At 43.2% G+C, this 20,086-nt stretch overlaps 1 protein-coding gene across 9 annotated transcripts in view; it reads left to right on the forward strand.

Moving 5' to 3' along the window:
- Nucleotides 1-20,086, forward strand: part of ZFHX3 (zinc finger homeobox 3) — a 1,292,716-nt gene that overhangs the window by 977,810 nt on the left and 294,820 nt on the right. For all 9 annotated transcript variants that reach the window (XR_015728051.1, XM_087870546.1, XM_087870551.1 and 6 more), the window contains one exon: nucleotides 10,026-10,105. The gene's annotated coding sequence lies outside the window, so the exon portion shown is untranslated. The remainder of the gene's footprint in view (nucleotides 1-10,025; nucleotides 10,106-20,086) is intronic.

Raw genomic sequence — 20,086 nt, forward strand, 5'->3', positions numbered from 1 at the left:
CTAAGAAGCAAAAGCTTTCCTTGAGACAGCCCTACCTATCTGGGGACTGTCTCTTAGAGTAATGATGGGTTCACGGTAGCAGTTCTCTATAAACCCATTTCTGTTGCTTTGCAATCTAGTCCATTGTCTCTAATGATCATCTTTTAAACCCCCCCCAGTTTTCTTTTAGTCCCCAAAAATCACTTCTTTAAATTGGAACTACCCACCTATCAAATAGTTCTTATCATGAGCCTGACTTTCGTATAACCAGAAAAGAAAGTTTCATATACATGTTTGTACATGTGTATACACATGTCTGTAAATGTGTGTGTGTGTGTGGTTATATCATGAGAATCCCTTTGAAGTGGGCTGCATCTTGTCACCATGGGCAGTTCTCTTTACGTGGAAGGTTGAGGGGTAGGGGGAAGGCTTTCTTTCCACTCAGCTTTCTCTTCGGAAACAAGAGTCCTCGTGTCTGGGAGATGCTCCCAGTTTCATGCAGGAACAACATCCTTTCTATTAACCACTAAAACCTAAAGATCTAAGGATTTTTTATCCTTCAACCTGTGCTATTTCGGCTCTGGAGCAACCTGAACTTTTTCTAAGGGGGGATACACACCAACTGAACAAAATCCTACTTTATGCTGGAATTGTATTCATGCTTCTTTATTTCCACAATCTTACTTTTCAGTTTCTCTCTCTCTCTTTTTAATGGACTTCACTACATACATCTCCCCCATTCTTCACCCACCTTTAGTATTACGAGGTTTTCTGAAGGTTAAGCATTTCACATCTGACTCACACTTTTTCCCCAGAATGTATTTCTGTTTACCAAAATCTCATATTACCACGGTAACTATCAGGAGTCCCTAAAATGTATGTTGCCTTTTCTGTACTCAACCTAGGGCAGAGTCACCGCAAATGGCCACAGAGATGACATAAGAATGCCATCCATGGCTGAGAAAAGAGCCGCCCACTCTCACATCACTCATTTCTTTCCATTTTAGTGTGTCTTGGGGGAGATCAAATGGCAGACCTAGGAGACAGGGGGCCATGGACTGTCCAGTGGCTGTGTGTGCCCAGTCAGTGGTGCGGGACAGAGAAGAGGAAACGCTGAAAAACGGAACAGGAAACAGATGGGAGATGTGATCTCTTCAAGCTCCCCAAATTCTGAAAAACCTCAGACCAGCCTGGTTGCCTGAAGATTAGGACAAAAGTGGGATCTGTGCATTTACCAAAGAGAGGCCAGCAGAAGCGGGCACAGCAGAGTCCGGTCACATGGACCCCAAATCCAACTGGCTGCAGCTCAGCGAGCCAGGCGGAAGTGAGAGAGCTCTGCCACCATTACTGAGTTAATTTGGGCCAAGAGGTAGGGAGGAGCCTTACGTTCTCTAAAGGATAGCCTCACCTCTAGCTTCATGTTGACAGCTGAAATCTCTGTAATCATGTGCTTTGGGGTTAAGAACACTTCTTTCTTTACCAAGAATTAAAAAGCATTTACTAAAAAATAAGCCTGTAGGGGCCCCTGGCTGACTCAGTCAGAAGAGCGGGCGACTCTTGATCTCGGGGCCATGGGTTCAAAACCCACACTGGGTATAGAGGTTACTAAAATAAATAAATAAACTTAAAAAAAATAAAAAATTAAAAATTAAGCCTGTAATGGTGGCCAGAGGAAGGGGACTCAGTCTTCCACATCTGCAGGCTCTAGGGCTCATACCAAGAAAAGGAGGGAGTAGAGTCTGGAATAAATGGGTTGGAATCACTTTCAGGGACCCCCGCCCCAACACAGAGACATCAAAGAATCTAAATGGAGTCATAAAAATTCGTCTGAAGGTGCAATTATTTGTCCAAAAATGATTCCTATGCCTGAGTTCAAAGCTCTGGGAGAAACTGTTGTGGTGATTGTTTCCCCAGGTTGGAACGAACATCCAGGCTGGAAGTTTCCTTTGCCTCACTGGTTTGGCAGGAGGGGAGTTGGGGGAAGGGGAAGCGGTCACTCCTGAACAACCAGCAAGTTGAACGTGCTTCCTGAGGAGATGCTCAAATCCGGCAATGTAGTTGACCCCCCCCAACACAGCTTGATAGCAACGCCATCCCAAAATCCCAGACACCCCTCCCCCTTCCAGAACGCCACATTTCACTTGTGACCTTGTACAGCCTGTGGTCGGGAAAGAGCCTTTGACCACATCTCCAGAGCTGCCACGATTAGAAGGTCTTTGATTACTCAGCGCGGCCGGTCCACCCTTCTCTGTAATTCCCTTCTCCCCTCCCTCAGCCCCCTTCACCTTGTCTGGTAGCGCAGGCAGTGGGTTTTTTATTTTTTTAAAGCAACCCATTTTTTTTTTTCCTCTTTTCATTTTCCTATAGCCTCCTAAACCTCAAGAAGTGGTTAACACTAATCCTGACTTATTTAGGGTTTATCTGCATTATTAATTCCAATCATGAAAAAAAAAAAAAAAAAGGAAAAGTGCTCCCAGCCCTGGTTTGTATACAAAGTTTGGGTGTTTGTGAAAGGGGCCAGCAATCCCTGGGAAACACATTTCCTTTAGCTATCTTTTAAATCCAAACAACTTTCTTTTCTAGTTTGAAAATATTTCTTGAGATGGGTCCCATCCTTAACAATTTCATTTATTATTCCCCCCCCCCCAGTCGATATCCTTTGAAGCTGCTTCCTGCGTTAATCTGGACTTAATATGATTTAAACATTTACAATGGAAAATAATTTGGGTTAAAAAAATAATCTCTCTTGATAAAGCTAGAAAACCCCACAACTGTCAGAATTTCTGACAGCCAGGAATAGAATGAGATTCTTGAATATGCATATTGAAGAAAAGGAAAAGCAAGTCTAACAGGGTGTATGTTATATTTTATATTTGTCAGCTGTTATGACTGGACTGGAGTTGAGTGATATCCAGGGTCTTGACTTGTTGTTTGAATGAATTCATCATCACCCGGAACATAGAACAGTCACTTGGTGCCCAGGATATACTACAAATACCTTCCGTTCGCATGAAAGAAAGCTGTCCCTCAGGGGCAGCAGCTTGCATCCATCACTCACAGAAGGGCTGCTCAGGAGTGAACAGGTTCCAATGCCCCATCCACCATCCTTTCCAGTCTTGCATTTTTCAGTGTATTGACCGGCCCAACACTGGAAATAGAAACTTCCTATTTCTTTGGGTAGGCCTCTAGCGTGGCCACTGTTATCAAGGGAATTCATCCTGGATTTGACTCAAGGAGCACACGGGGATTGGAATATTTTCATAGGAATTTAAAGGAATTCAGATCAGACCTCCAGGTCTGCTTTGTCAGATCTCAGCACTTAAGGCAGCCCTAAAAGTGCTTTGATTTCTTGGGGACTTGCAGAAGGAGGCTAGGCTAACTCCAAGAAGCGCCCCTTTTCAGGGGATGGAACATATTGTGGCGTGGGCGCCATTACTCCTCGTCCCTAAGCCCATGGCGGGTCTCACTAATCAATCCCAATGTTCTTTTCCACTGAGCTGGGAGGCAGCCCCTGCACCCTTCTCACCACAATGCCTCGGGAGCCACCTGCACTGGTTCTGCTTTGGGACACGTGTTGAAAGCTCTTTGCCATTCCTGCTGGGCCCTGTACTATTTCAGCAGACTCTGAGCTGATCTCCAGGCTTTTAGCATTCCCCTTCAGTCTGTCTTGTGCACCGATGCTGGTTCTCTTCCTGTTCTAGAGAATATGGGCCCGTGGTACGAGGAGCAATTCCAGAAAGACTGTGAAGTCCAATAAGAGGGCATATAAAGTCATTGTACAAATTTTAGAAAATGCAGAACTACAAAAAAGTGGGAAATGGAAATGACTTATAATTCCATTAGCATATACATATTAATGTATATGCTTATCTTTTTATAAAATATTTATTTTTTATTGTAAAAAATATGCATATACTGAAAAAATGGGCTAATTTTATCATTTCTTATATATAAATTATACCTTAATAAGCTGATCTATATCTTATACAGAAAAGATTATATATAGTGCCTCCGAACTTTGCATGCATTTTAAATAAAAATATGGGTTTCATATTTTACACATTTATTGAAAAATCTGTAAACTTTATTAACCATAAGCTTTTAGATCCTAAAACACATAGTTGAACAATCTTAGGGCATATAGCTACATTTCCAGTATTCTAAGGATATCTCAAGATGTCTGCCCATTCTTTTTTAAATTTCTAAGCAGCTTTATTGAGATATAAGTTACATACCAAGCAATTTACCCAAAGTGTACGATTTCATGGCTAGGGGTATATTCATGAGGTTCTGCAACCATCATCACATTCCATTTTAAGACATTTTCATCACCCCAAGAAGAAACCCCACGTCTTCTGGCAGTTACTCTGACTCTCCTTTCCCTCCAAACCCCCTCAGCCCTAGTTACCTGCTAATCTACTTCCTGTCTCTCTGAATTGCCTTGTTGTGGACATTTCATATAAATGGAATCATTCCATATCTCGGTGTTTGTGACTAACTTCTTTCACTTAGCATGTTTTCAAGATCAATCCATCTGTTACAGCATTCCTTTGTTCCTTTTTATTGCCAAATAATATTCCATCCTCTTTGCCTGTTCTTTATAAGAGCTTCTATTTTTTTTTTGTTTTGTTTTGGTTTTCATAATGTTGCTTTAGCACTTGACTGAATCGAGTGGCCCTCACATCCCCCATCTGCGTGCTCTTTAATTGTTCCATTGATTCTTTTTGTAGGAGTCTGCTGAATTTACAAAGAAATCTAGTTCAATTCAGTTCAACAGATACATTTTGAGTGTTGAAATATGTAAGGTTCTTTGCTAGAAAATCCTGGGGATACAAAGATGAGTGGACACTGTTTCTGTCATTCAGGGGTTTACAAATCTATTTACATCACATCATGAGAGCAAATCGTGTCCATGAGTCACTCTGAGACCAAAGCTTTTTTTTTTTTAATTTTTTTTATGTTATGGATAAGCTTTTAACTAATACTTTTTTTAAGAGGGCTCCACACCCCACATGGGGCTCGAACTCACCACCCTGAGATCAAGAGTCGTATGCTCTACTGACCAAGCCAGCCAGGAGCCCCTAATTAATATTTGAATTTGCATTGTTTTGATATAGATGTGTAAATGTTTTTCTAGTTTATTTTGTGTGTTTTTATGTTTGTGCCATGCTTATTATGTAAGCCACCCCAAGACAGGAACTATGCACTCTATTTCTTTTCTATTATAATAGTATTAATTGTAACTACATCAGCTGTTATTTACTATGTATTTCTTTTATTTGATCTGCAAAACAATCCTGTGAGATAGCTGTTGTTATTTTCATTTGCTGATGGGGAAACTGAGGCTCGGGATGATAAAGGAACTTGCTGAAGGTCACTCACCTGGTAAGGGTGGTCACTGGACCACATTAGCTCACAGCTGCATGACAGGCATTCTCAGCAGCCAGTAGATGATACCGTCTACCCGCCACTCTGGCAGGCAGCTCTGCACCTTGGTCTTGGCAACTGAACGAGTCTCCAGTGATAAGGGATAAAGTCAAAGTGCCTGAAGTCTTCATCCTGTGCCATTGGCCATTGCATCTGTTCCATTGTTGTCTTGGCAATGACAGGGAACGTAGCTCCCCACAGAGCTCCCTTGGTGTGGTACAAGAAATCACTGGGTGTCATCTTTGGAATTTACCATTTTGGAATCAAACTTTCAAAGATGTGCTTAGGGACAACAAATTAGGATGTTCTCAACTCCCTACATGTACCACTTGGTAGAGCAGCGTGACAAATGGCAGGATTGCAGAACTCTGGCTTCCTGTTCGGGACCTCTAGACCTGTCCGACTACCTTCCTAAGACACACTTGACTGTACTGTGCTGTCATCTTCAACAATAAGGCAGGTTACACCCGCGAAGCTACATATCACAATGAGGAGAACTCAATAAATATTAAATAATAATTATTGTTTCTTTCACATTCGCTGACAGGATAAAATCCCAGTAAAGAACCTTAAAGGTCTAATTACTTCGTTGGCATTGAAACCAAACTGCTAGTTGAGAAATTAATTGTGGAGCCGTCGGAGATGGAGCAGTAGGAAGTTGTTTTGAACAGTGATGTCAGTCTGAAACTCCGCGTAAGATGTGGAGCGATAAACACCAACGCAAACTGCCGAAAGTGACTGAGCGGGAGGCTAGACGTGCAGCCGGCGCGGAGCAGACTTCTGTTCACTTACCGATTACTGCGGCACGCAAACCACGTGTTGAGTGAGTGACCGCCTGAGTTAATGAATGCGCAGGAAACGTCTCCGGAGATATTTAGAACAATGTGGAGACGATCTCCAGCACAAAGGAAGGCCCAGAATGTTAATAACCACGATTACGATCGGAATTAATTAACATTCAATGAGCACCGGCTATGAGCCAGGTCCTATTTCAAGTGCTTTAAATATAGTATCTCATTTAGTCTGTGTAATAAGTTGTGTGGCGAATAGCATCCTCGTTTTTAAAATTAGGAAGTGGAGGCACAGAGAAGTTAAATGACCTTCCCAATGTCATGCAGCTAGTAGTAAAAAAAAAATAAATGAATGAAAAGTACCCAGGTTGGGCCAAGTGAAAGTCTATTCACTGTGCCACTTTCTAATCTCTTAGGAGATCACCAAGTTTCCAAGACCTTAAAGAAATCCCTGGAGATTATGCAGTCCATACTCTTCAAACCTCTCCCTGGAATCATGGGAGTTGCTTCAGAAATCAGTCCTACCAACAATAAAGTATTTGTGCCAAACAGGGATGAGTTCAGCGTTTGCTGCTTGAACCTGCTTTGGTTATTGGATTTCCACATAACATTTTGTTTTCAAACAAAAGAGAGGAAGAGGATTCCCCCAGTATAGGTCTCAGGCAGGCAAACATTTTCTGTAAAGGGCCAGATAGTAACTATTTCAGGCTTTGCGGGCCACAGTGTGTCATGGCAGCCCAACTCTGCTGTTGTGTTACAAAGCAGCCATGGGCAGTGTGTACATGAGAGAATGTGCCTGTGTCCCAACGACACCTCATTTATAAAAGTAGCCATAGTTTGCTAACCTCTGGTCTAGGCCATCCCCTGTGGTCCAGTGGAGTTCGCCCAAACTTTCTGAATAGGGGTCGTCTTGCTTACCCACAAAGAGAAGGTATACTGTCCAAGACCCCCATATTCATTAGCACCTGTCATCTGTCAGAAAGTCCTGTCACAGTTTAAGGGAAAGGAAACTAATGTGCATTGAATGTGGTCTTTGTGTCAGGTAATCTACTAATGGCTCTCCATCTGAATCGATCGTCATTGAAACTGTGTATGGTGAACGGCATGACTCCCTTTAACAAAGAAGGAAACTGAGGCTTAACAGAGGCGAAAAGAGTAACTAAACTAGAGTCAGGCCACAGTCTCCCTATTCACCATGACACCATATTGACACGGCTTAAAGCCACATTGCTTGTCCTGCCTTGTAACAATGACCTAGAAGGTCATTGGTAAGTCACCCACTGATGATTCTTCTCTAGGAAAAAGCAGTCAAGTTCATGTTATAACCTCACTTTGCCACCCCCCAGATGTTTCGCCATCTCTATTAAGTTAGGGATTTCTATATGAGTTTTCCCAATGCTTAACACGGGAAGAGGATAACCTTGCAATTTCAATAAGCTGTTCTCCCAATTATGCTTTTAGTCACATATTGTGTATCTTACCAGGTTGCATTGTGGGTGTGTATTAAGTGGTGATCCTCCACGATCGATACGTCTTTCGTAAAGATCATTTTTCATCTCTATACTTTATTCTCTACCACTTGTACTTGTCTCTCTTAAATTCATACTGTGCTGGGAAATTTTAGAATTCTAAATCTTCAGTAAACTCCTTTTCTTCAAATATTTACCGGCACTACTAGCTTGGTTATATGCCACCAGTAGATAAAGAAATTTAGTTTCTTCCTCCTGCATGGGATAGGTTGAAATTTTGAGGCTGAGATATTGATGGTTGGAGTACTGAATCTCTTCCAGAACACACGTTCTTTGTCTTCTTTCATATACACCAAAATGCCTTGGAATCGAAGGACCCTTTATGTCTATTTTCAATTCACTCTGGATCGGTTTCCTTTGAAGAACCATCAGCCCCATTCACCCGGTAATAGGAAGTTGATGCTGGAAGTCAATGACAGCATAGCCTCTAGTGGCTCTCGGATCCAGAAAAATCCAAGTCCATGAGCCACTGCAGCCCGCCTCCACAACTGAACTGTAACCCAGCTGCGCGTGAAGCAGAAGAGAAATCCATCACACGTGGAAAACTTAGCCATCAATAAGCAGCTGTGCAGGCCTTTCAGTTGGGGACCAACCACAGAACTGGCTCTCCATCAACAATCAAACAGTCTTTAGCTGTGATCAGCCACTTCCGTCACCTCTGAGACTGGCAGGTTTCCAATAAAGCCAATAGCCCCCTCCCCCAGGGTAAGGTCATCAGCAGGAGGCAGGCATTGTCGTTTAGCCAAGCAATTTGACAACAGTGTTAGCTTACACTCTATTAGCCAGCAGCTACACCCTGACCCCTGACCCTGACATTGACCTCAAACAGCCTTCTCCTGAGGTAGACTCTGATCATTTGAGGTGGCCTGCCCTGCTGGTTAGCATGAGAGAGGGCCCATCAGGACCAAGCAGGGCTCCCTGGTCACCCCTGCTCCCAACAGGAGGCTTAAGGCTTGAAGTACAGAAACAAGCCGGAGTTGAACCCAAGATGGCAAAGGTGAACATTCAGAAGCATATCCATCAGCAGCCTGTCACCAAAAGACGATGTAAGAACTATGGAAGCTTTCAGCGCAGGGGTAGCCATTGTCTCCAGACAGTTCTGCTCCTTAATGGAAAAGACATATCAAAATATGGCTTACAAAATACAAAATAATGGACCGAGATGTACATTATATGAGGGTGTTAGATTGCAATGTACTTTACAGTGGGGGAATTAGATTGAAGTGTTATGCCAGGGTAGTTAGGTTGAAATATGGATTATCCTAGGAATGTTAGCTTGAGATGTGCTTTATAACACAGTTGTTAAATTAAGATGTGCTCTTCAGTGCAGGCATTAGCCCGAGATGTGCATTATAGCAAAATTGTTAGGGGAAGATGTGGATTCCACTTTGGGAGGGGATAAGAGCGAGGAAAATACCTTGTGTTGAATATTATTCAAGGTTACAGAACGTCTTCTGCATTACGTGGATTTCAGGGGTTTGAATGCAGGGGAATGAGAGCACGAAATATATAATGTTCCTTCCCTTCTCCTTTCTTCCAGCCAAACAACCTGCCACTTTCCCCACTTTTCCTGTTAGGGACTTACAGGCCTCCCCCATCAATAAAAACATTAGCTCACTAAACAGCCTGATGGCTTTTCCTTCCTTGGCTTAACCCTTCGGGAGCTGGGGTTTCCTTTGGATTTGTAAAGATATTGATCCCGGATAATGTTTGCTTTTCTAACTCTCTCTTCCCTAGACTTGATGGATAGGTTCAGGGCTACATCTCGGCAGCCAATGCACCGCAGCTACCCAGGGAAAGGGGAATGGGAAGCAAGGCGAGCGTTCAGTAGTTAACACCATCGGAATGCTTTTTCTGGGATGGACAGGCCGGGGAGAAATGTGGGGACCACAGTCACTTTTAATCAGCACAGGATTTCACTTTCGATTTTCCTCATTCTTGTCCTGATCCCTCTACCAACATTTCTTTAGTTCGACTCAGAGCGTTGTGTAGTTTCTAATTCATATCAGATGCTATCTTGAGGTTGGCTGCCCCGAGTTCCATTTTCAAAGACTGCTTTTGCAGTTAAAGAATCTATAGCCTTATCAACATGGATGAATACTGGTAGCTATGTTGTTTGCTTGTGATGCTGGCCGAGGTGGGGACGACTTTAATAACCCCTCACCCTAGATATAAATCTTACCCAAGGAAAATAAGTGAAGAGGAATGGGAGCATTATCTCGCTCATTAACCACTTGGCCTACAAAGGTTTGCTGACTGTCTTCCCAACAGTGTTTTTGTTCTTTCTTCTCTTCCTTAGCTCAGAAGATATAATTTACAGCCTCCAGAAGTCTAGCCGAGAGCAATTGGATGGTGTCCAGCTTCGCCGGAATCAGAGAGGTAAGTTCCAGCCTTCTTGTTTCTCAGTGAAAGAAAATGTTATACCAGGTGAGTTAACTCAGTCAAAAAGACTAACCTGCCAGACAAGGGCACCAAACAAAACCAAACAGTTCAAAGGAAATTGCAGTGTTACTAGACACCTCTACATTGTGCCTTGCGGTTCCAGGAAAGAGGCAAGCGGGCATTTCTGTGTGCATTTTGTCGGGCTCTATTTCTCTAGAGAGAAAAGAGGGTTTGCTGCAGGACAACAGCACTTAGCTCCCCTGGCCGAACTTGCTGTGGGCAAAACACAAGGAATATGACAGAAATATGCTGGCCAGGTGAAAAGCTGTCCCACCCACCCTAGGATGTCTTTGCCAACTTTAGTCTGTCAGTATCCCCACTCCTTCTCTAAGCATTTTTTGGGTAAGCACTCTGGAAGTTTGGTGTGTTCTTTTCTCCTCTTGGTATCCATTCCTGCCTCATTTTCTAACATCATATTTTCCTTAAAAATAGGCTATGAGAGCTATTTCTGTCCACTGTCAAGGGATCTGTCCAGCCAGACTCCCACGGGATGTAGGAATGAGTTAAAACCAATCCTGAAGAAAAAAGAAAAGGAAGGGTTGGCTTAGTCCCAGGCTCTGTTTTTAAACAAATCTGTTGGGTCAAGTGATATATTTGTGGCCCCTCCCTAGGAGAGGAATTACGGTATGGTTCTCTTGAAAACCATCTAAAATCCTACCCCAAAGAAGAGACCAAATAGGATCACGGCAGAATCATGGTGGCTTGGTGGTTGGAAGCAGCTTTGGAATCAGTTCTATTCCATCGTTTGCTTGCATTGTGAATTTGGGCAAATCACTGGACTTTCCTGAGCCTCAATTTTTCCATCCATACAGCGGGTTTACTGGTAGTAGCAACCTCACAGGCATATGACGAGGAACAAATGGGCTAATGCGTACAAAATGTTTAGTCTTACACCTGCCACAGGGTAATCACTCAACAAACAGTGGCTGAGAACTTGATAATTTTATTACCACACCAAGGACTAGCAGGAGCAATGTGCCAATGTACCATGGGCTCCCACAGCACTGACTTAGCACGTGCCGCACCAACCCTCATGTGCTCATCAGCACATCCCGCTTTAGAAACATGCTGCATCCCCCAGCCTCACTCCTTTCTAAGGCTGGTGTTTCTGCGGATTTTTCTCTGTACAGGAGGAAGGGCAGCCCTGCCAGTGAGAGGATAGACAGATTAGAAGGGCCTCATTGATGGAATATAATCCCCCTCTGTACTCACTGGTAACTATCCATGATTGTATTTCAAAGGTAACAGTTCATCTCCACCATGGGGATTGGAGTGCACTCCACAAATAGGGCCTAATGCGATCCGACAGGCCTGATTTCTCCAGATAGATATTAAAACAACATGCCCAGTGCTGATGGCTCCAAGGTCCTGACCTTTAACAAGAACTTATGACGTAAGGCAACCTGCCCAGGAGAGCAAGTGGGGCAGAAGGCCAGAGGGACAAGGTCATCAGCTAATGAAGTGGTCAGCATTGAGTTTCTGTCATTCAGCTGGTTAAGAGGAAACTGAGAGCGAAGTAAAAGAAAGGGGGGCATTTAAGAAACAAAGAGCAGGACCACGTTTGAGCTGACGCTCCAAAAGTGAGCAGACGTTGTCAGAACGCAGGATGATGAAACGCAGCCCGTCTGAGCCTTCATCACAGCCTTGTTCAGTTTTACCTGCTGAACACAGGCTAGTTGAAAGAACATTTGAAAGAAGCTAATTCTGTACAAAGCCCAAGTTAGAATGAAGATGAGCAAGTACTAAACCAATCTGCTCTTTGCTTCCTCTTGGCCCCAGGTACAGAGTAAGGAAAGGCGGTCAAGAACATGGGCTTAGAGGTGCATTCCAGACCTATTCTCTCTGTGTTCTGGGCACACTACCCACCGAGCTTCAGCATTACCTGGAAAACTGAAAATGGTCCTTACCTCAAAGGGAGGTTCGTAGAATTACAGGAGAAAATTCATATCCAGGGCACAGCGTGCTGCTTGGCATAGAGTCATCACTCAAGTGTCAGCAGTGACAGTTGTTACCGCACAGAAACCAACAATCTTAGAAAGTGCTGGGTTCTAAAAAATGGCTAATAAGTTGTGTGTTACAGCCTACGAAGATGGCTCCACAAGTTTCACAGTGGGAATTCTAATGTTTCCCATTGGAAGAGCGCTTCAAACTTTTTTTTTTTTTTTAATTATTTATTTATTTATTTGACAGAGACAGCTAGCGAGAGAGGGAGCACAGCAGGGGGAATGGGAGAGGAAGAAGCAGGCTCCCAGCTGAGGAGCCCGATGTGGGACTCGATCCTGGAACGCCAGGATCACACCCTGAGCCGAAGGCAGATGCTTAACGGCTGCGCTACGCAGGCGCCCAGCACTTCAAACTTTTGAACCACTCACTCGGTCGATGAACATTTATTGAAAACTCCCGAGTGCTGAGCACAGTGCTAGGTCCTGGGTGGTGCTGAATTGACTTTGTTCTTCACCACCTTGCTGGGGAGACAGGAACATCAAGTCTTAGAGCCTAAGTGGTAGTATATTTCAAGAATATAGCATGGGGTGGGGACAACCGACTCTTCTTGAGATCAGAGAAGTCAAAGAAACGAGGACTCTTCATTTCTTTTTTATCACTTGGTCTTTCAAATGATGCCTTGGGGCAAGTAAGGCTGGTATCACCCTCCCCATTCATTTTATGTATGAGAAAGTTAGCTCAGCCTCCAGGCTTCCAGAAGGGAGATTGCCCAGCAGCAAGGATGAATGATGCCCACTGAGGGCCATCTGAGATCCAGAAACTGGCACTGTCATAGTAGCCAGATTGTAACCCAACTATTGAATCCCAATGCACAAGGATGCAGAAGGCTTCGGTTCCATTCTGAGTTATTAAAAAGATTCTTTCAAAGCTTTACCCTCTTCTAAAAGTGAAGTACTCTCTAGGTTAGGGGAAGAAGCACTGAATGGCTAGACTGAGGACCAGCATCTTGCTGGTCTCAGTAGTGCCCTGGTTGCCCTCACATCGCACAGCCACTGATGTCTCAGGTCCCCAGATTAGGACATTTATATTCCCTGCCCACCTCTACCTTGCAAAGATGATAGGAGGATAAACTGAAAGCATCGATCTGAGGAAGCACTTTGAGTGTTTAGTGGGGAACACGAGGCTCCAGTGGAAATGATTATCAAATTAGGCTGTAGCAGCCTGGGGATAAAGACTTGGAGCCTCACCAGGGCCGCCAACTCCTATGCCGTCATGACCCAGGCAAAGGTCTTTCTTAGGATCCAGTTCCTTGGGACTTTTCTGGGTTTGGAGACTCTAGTAGGATAGCACAAATGCTCGTATACCATTAACCAAGGCTACTCTCTTTTGTCTTTCAAATATGGACCTCGTTTGAAGTCTTTTTTCTGATTATGGTGATAATGTAAGCATTATCTCTTTAAAATGCAAGCAATTTATCAAAGCATAAAGAAAATTAAAACCCCCCAAAATTCCACTACCCAAAAGCAAACTGTTAACTTGACTACCTCCTTTCAGACATCTTTTCTGTACACATGTGCATATATGTATCTTGTTTTGTTACTGGCACCATATAATACATGCTATCCAAAACGATATACCATGTCATTGAATTACAGATTTGCATGTTCCTTTTCAATGACTCCATTGTATCCCACTGCCGGGTGTACGTCAGTTACTCAACTACTGCTCTATGGACAGGCAGTAATGTTACTATGAACGGTAATCTAATGAACATCCATATGCTTAGTGAATCTATCCAGTTGTCTCCTGAGGATAAATTCCCACAAGTTGGAATTGCTAGGGAAGCTGCCCCCTTCAACCACTGTTAAGAAGGACTCACGTGGAGCAATGAGGGAATAGAAGGGCAAAGGACCAGCCAAGCTCGGTAGTCCCATCTGTCCTAGTGATCCTTCTCCATTCATCCATGGGGAAATGAGCATGACAGAGGTGAATTTTCGTATCTCTGAGATTAAGTGTCATGCCATGAGGTTCTAGAAGCTCATATTATTTTGTGTTGAGTTTGCTTTTTTCAACTACTCTTCTTGCCCTGGCCTTTGGATCCATTGCACACCATACAACCCACTCTGCAGTACTCATCATCCCCAGACACTCTGACACAGTGGATTCCATTTTCTCTTTACTGGGTTTTCTCTCTGGTGGCTTTTCTCCATATGGGGCCCAACGGTTGATTAACTCCTTTGGGTTAGAGTCAGCACTGAGGCCAGCCAAGCAGTGAGTTGAGTTGCGTGATTACATTGCAATGTTTTAATTTGTCTTTGGACAAATTCTCATAAGCTTTCCTGAAAAATCTCCCATTAGATGTAGTCATTTAATTTAAGGACGGTTGGGAGAAGATGAGCTAAGATGACAGATGGAGGAATGCAGATGTGTACGTCTTAGCAGGACTCAAAAGCACTCTGAGGATTTGGCATCCAGTGAAGTACAATGTCTGCTTTTACTGCTTGTGTCCATGGACTTGAGAAATTTTCAAGAAATCATTAAAATACAGGGATTTGCTCAGATGACAAGCAAGTTTTATTATTTTTTCTTGTCTATAAAATCATAACAAGTTCAACTAAGGAACGAGATACCCCCCCACACACACAGCCCAAGTCCAGAAAACATAAAAAATATAAATTTGAGTAGCCTCGTAGGAAGGCAAAACAAAGCAAGAAATAATAACAAGGCTGCTGTTGAAGAGAAGTTTCCTTTGGTCACATTACCACAAGGATAACTTTTTGAAATCCGTGCTTACTCTGGTTTCCTTCAAACAGATTTTTTGGACATCCTAATTTGGAGTTTGTATAATTCAACATCTATTATTGTTTTAGGACCACGGTTATTATTTTAATTATAATTTAAAGCTGCCTAATATACCCAGAGGTCACTGGGCACCTAAAAGAAATAAATAAAAACAACTTGCCATTTTTAAAAGCAGCATGTTTATTTGGAAATCTCACAAGCAACTCAACTAAGACATCATAAAACCTTCAAATAAACTAAAACGGAAACAAAATAAAATGCCTGGCCCTAATCTCCTTAGAAGGCAAGCAGGAGAAGGTTACAGCTAGCTGAACGCTGGCATGAGAACTCTCAGAATGATTTTATTACTGAGTTCGGGAACCCCAGTGTATGTCTTCACGCCCACACTCCATATTGCAATCTGTAGAGTCCCAGTCCGAGATTTATAATCCTCGAGCCTCAGTGTAAAGTTTTATCGATGAAAGGTCAGTCTAACAACACACTTGGTGCAGAAAAAGAAAAGGACATACTTGGAAATATCCACCCACTGACTACTTCATCCAGATGGCTTCGGATGGCCTTCTCCAGTGTAGGTGTCTGTAACGCAGATCTGGGTCTCATTAACTCTATTTTAAATGTAAAATTACGGAAATATCAAAGTCTAGTGATTTTACATTTGGAAGGCTAGAGAAATCTCAAAACAGTTCCGTAATGTTTTTACATATGAGTTTCCATAACAGGAAACAGTGAAATAATTTTCAAACCATTTACTGCTAGTATTCTCCATGTAATCAGAGCTGTTATGGTTTGTTAAGCAACAGAATTATCTAGTGGGAAGGAGGTTTATGCTGCTCCAAGACCTTCTAGCTATGTAAGTATGCAAATCAGTAAGTATTACGGAATCCGTTGAGCAAGCAGAGTCAAGATTTCCAGAGGGAAGCATCTATTCCCCCCACTCCCAGAATGGTCTTAGATGGCTTAGAGAGACTCTCTTTAGGGCCCCGAGAGCTGCACTTTAAATTTAGGTCACTGAGGGGCGCCTGGGTGGCACAGCGGTTAAGCGTCTGCCTTCGGCTCAGGGCGTGATCCCGGCGTTACGGGATCGAGCCCCACATCAGGCTCCTCCGCTATGAGCCTGCTTCTTCCTCTCCCACTCCCTCTGCTTGTGTTCCCTCTCTCGCTGGCTGTCTCTATCTCTGTCGAATAAATAAATAAAATCTTTAAAATAAATAAATAAATAAATAAATAAATAAATAAATAAATAAATAAATAAATTTAGGTCACTGAAAGTTCTGAGATTAAGGCAGAGAGTGGTGTTCTCAGAGTGGCACAGAACAGACTCCTGGAGATCTCCTCTCTTACTGTGAAAGAAATAAGAACAAAAAGAGAGAAGAGAACAGAAAAGAAGAGAAGGGGGGAGGAAAGAATATGATCCCCAGAGTGGCAAACTTGAATGGTTGCAATGCCTAAACAAAAAATATAAATAAATAAGTGTGCAATAGGGAGTGGTGGGGACTGTGGAAAATATGCCCAGCCTAAAGAGCATCTGCTGCTCAAATCCAGATGAAGGTTCCCAGGCCCAGTGTAACCAGAGCTTTCAGTTTTTCCAGAGAAGCTGGAAATGTAGATTTCTTTTTCACTTGAAATATCTCAAATTTTGAATGTTGACCATTATTCAAATATCCACACAATAATATGAATCAAATCAAAGCCTTCTACGTACCACCTTTAGCTCATGGGCTATACATTTGTAAATAGTATGAGATAGAAGTAAGCAGTTGGAAACTAAAAATAGCAACAGGTTTTGGAGCATGAAATGAATAATTTATATTAAAGAGTTCTTTCATCCTCTGTCTTAGATAAGGGAGAGTCTTATCAAGCCTTAGTACTAATTCTCATCTATAAAGGAAAATATATATTTTTTCTCTCCCTTCTATCCAGTGCCTTTAAATCTAAAATAACTTTTAATCTGCTTTATCCTTTCTTTCTGATTCTCTTTGTAAGTATTGGGCTGGTGAATGAACTCTGGGTATACTGAGCTAGGCAGATGGTTATGATCTCAGCCTTCTGAGATGGGGATGGATTGATGCATAGAAAAGATTTGTAGAAGGTAGAAAGCTGTTCTGAGCCTATTTGCAAAATTTCTTGGATAAATTATAAGATAGTTTATTAATTATTTAAAGATATTATCCTTATAGCATTCCTGGCATTTCATCTTGGAAATATTGGTATTCAGAGGTTGTATTAGTCAGTTTTCATTAAATAATGCTGCAGTAACAAATATCCCTCAAGGTTAAGAAAGTTGTTCCGATAGCTTTTGCGTGCTCATGACCAAGCAGAGAAGGAGGGGGGTGGAAGCGGGGGAGGTGAGAAGTTTGAGGACGATGGAGACATTCAGAGGGGAGAATGGGCTTACAACCAAGATCTATATTTCATGCACAGGTTGGTTGTATCTCTCCTCTAGTTCATCTTTATTTCGAGCCCTGGGCTGAAGGAGCAGCTTCTCCTCCATGGCTTCAAAACAATATGGTGCTAGAAGGGAGAAGAGAAGCCACATGATGGCTTTTAAAGCCTCTGCTCACAAGTAGCATACAGCACTACTCCTCGCATTTTATTAGTGGCCAAAGCAAGTCACATGGCCACGCCTGATGTTGGTGAGGCAGGAGACTTATTACCCCCTCATAGGGAAGGGCAATAATTAGGAACAATAAAATACTCTCCCACAGAGGGTACTGCCTTGGGGGCTTTGATAGAGAAAAATAATGGGGAAGCTCCCCACCATCTTATGTTGGAGAAGCAAAGCTAGCCCTCAGGCTCCATTCTGACCTTGGTGGGGACCACTGAGGGAATTTAAGTGGTGAGTGTTTAAAATCATGGCATCTTGAGTCAGATTTCTTAGGTTTAAATCCTGGCTCTACCATTTCTTGGCAGTGAGGACTTGGAGATACTACTCAATGCTTTCGTGTCTCATTTTCTTCATGCAAGCACACCTACCTCATAAGGCTGTCCAGAGGATTCAGTGAGTGAGGATATATGTTGAGAAAGAGAGAGAGAATACTTAGAACGGTGTCTGGCACATAATAAGTATTGACCATTACTACAGTGATGATCACTAGAAAGCCATCAGCTCAAATGCATCTCAGTCACCTTTTCAATAAAGGTCAAGGTTTCTGTTATAGATAGATTCCTCCAGGTCTTTTTAACTTAAGAATCCTATATTAAAATGCATGTATTTCTGGAAGGGCTAAACCCTTACGTCTTTATCAGCTAACACGTTGTGGGGATTGCTTTGGGAGCAGGTTTCAGCAGGATGAGATGTAAGAAAGCGTCCTGGAGACATTGAGACAGGAAACGGAAGTTGGGGGATGACGCCTAAAAATAAATTGGCCACACCTGATGGTTTTACCAAGAGCTACTCTGACTAGACCAATAATTCTCATCCATGGTTATACATTAGAATCCCAGGGGATGCCAAGACCACACCCTAGGCCAATGACATCAGAATCTCTGTGGGTGGCACACAGGACTCAACATCTTAAAACCCGCCATGTTCTTCCTATGTAAAACCAAGGTTGACACATTGGAGCAGTCTCCCTTCCACTCAGAGCACCTGACTGCCTCCTTCTTGGTCCAGATTTTGCTCTACCATGGGTCTGGATTAACCCCATTTCTGCAGTACGGTCCAGATGAACTGACCAGGAGAGGAACACTTGCTGACAAAGGCAAGGGAGAGATATGGCCTAAGTCAAGCATTCGTCTTTTCTCCCCTCCTGATGGATCACTTTATACAATAATAAAACTTTTAAAAGGTTGAACCTGAACTGAGGCTGCCACTGTGATACAATTAATCAAACTCTTGAAGAATCATGTTACATTATGTGCTTCAAGCATTGATCCACTTCACTAAAAGTTGGCCTGAAATACAACCTAGACACAGGATACTAGATTCGTAAGAAATGGCCAGGATGTCATCTGTCGCTTTGCATCTCCACACAAAATGTGGACCGGAAGTTGAGCAGACAATACAGCAGGACAGATCTTGACACAACAGAGAGGACATCGTCACCAGCCCCTACCTTGCCCCAGACTGCTCAGAGTGGGAGTACAGGGGAGGGAGGGCTGATTATGATGTGTTCCTCAACCCTGTTACCACTGAGCCTAGAAAACGATGGTGCTGTTCATCCAAAGGCTCCTGGTCTCCTTACCCGTTCTTGAATAGAGCACAGACAATACCAGCATCCCTGGTACCATAAGGGAGACACATTTTGGGGGTCCTTTCTAAATCTTAAGTTTAACGACAATTGCATCCCCCTTTTTAACTCACAGGTACACATCAAGTCAGTAAAAGTATCTAGCATCTCTGTGCAGTTCTTTAATGTTAGCCAAACCGTGAAAAGTCCCCAGACCCATTTGAGCCTCACAACAGCCCCATAAGGTAGTTAGGTGAGCCAGGATTTATGATCCCCATTTTACAGAAGAGGAAATTTGCTGGGGAAGTGATGTGAGTTGCGAGGTCAGGGAACGCGTGGTAAAACTGGAACACCTGGTTTTAGGACTCGGATCCCGTGTCTTCCAGCAACTTTCAGGCAACATAGGAGACCACAGAGGAAATCAGATCTTGCGCCGGCCCCAGGCAAAGCTCCTTGGAAGCCTTTCCTCTTCCCCTTCGCCAGCCTTCTTCCCCTCCTCCAGGTGTCCCTCCCACGCTCTACCCTCCCATTGCGTCAGCTCACACTTTCATAGCATCTCCGGGCCCACGGGTCCTTCTTTGTGCTCCCCCCTCCCACCCCGCCTTGAAATTGCCCTAGTCTTTAGCTAGCCCAGTGGAAAGACAGATGTGCCCTCAAAGCCCAATTCACCCCTGAGACCTAGCTGCATGACCTTGGGCAAGTTACATTGTGCTTTTGGGTTTCCCCCTCTGCAGAATGGATTATTACTAGTACCTACTTGCGGCTATATGGACGATTGCACGAGTCATGTCCATAAAGCACTCCAGACCATGTCTGGCATTCATTAGGCACTCAAAAAGGGCAGTTGTTTCAGAAATCATTCTTGTTTAGTCATTCATGATATATAACAGCATTTTTCAAGACCTACTATGTAATGCTGTGTATTATTGAATCGTTCTCAGTACTTTTCATGTACTACCCTTTCACTGATTCCTCAAGACAACTCCGTGAAGCAAGTGCTATG

This window comes from Ursus americanus, chromosome 21 (assembly GCF_024610735.1).
Source record: "Ursus americanus isolate L20-20 chromosome 21, mUrsAme1.1.p, whole genome shotgun sequence".
Classification (NCBI taxonomy): Eukaryota; Metazoa; Chordata; class Mammalia; order Carnivora; family Ursidae; genus Ursus; species Ursus americanus.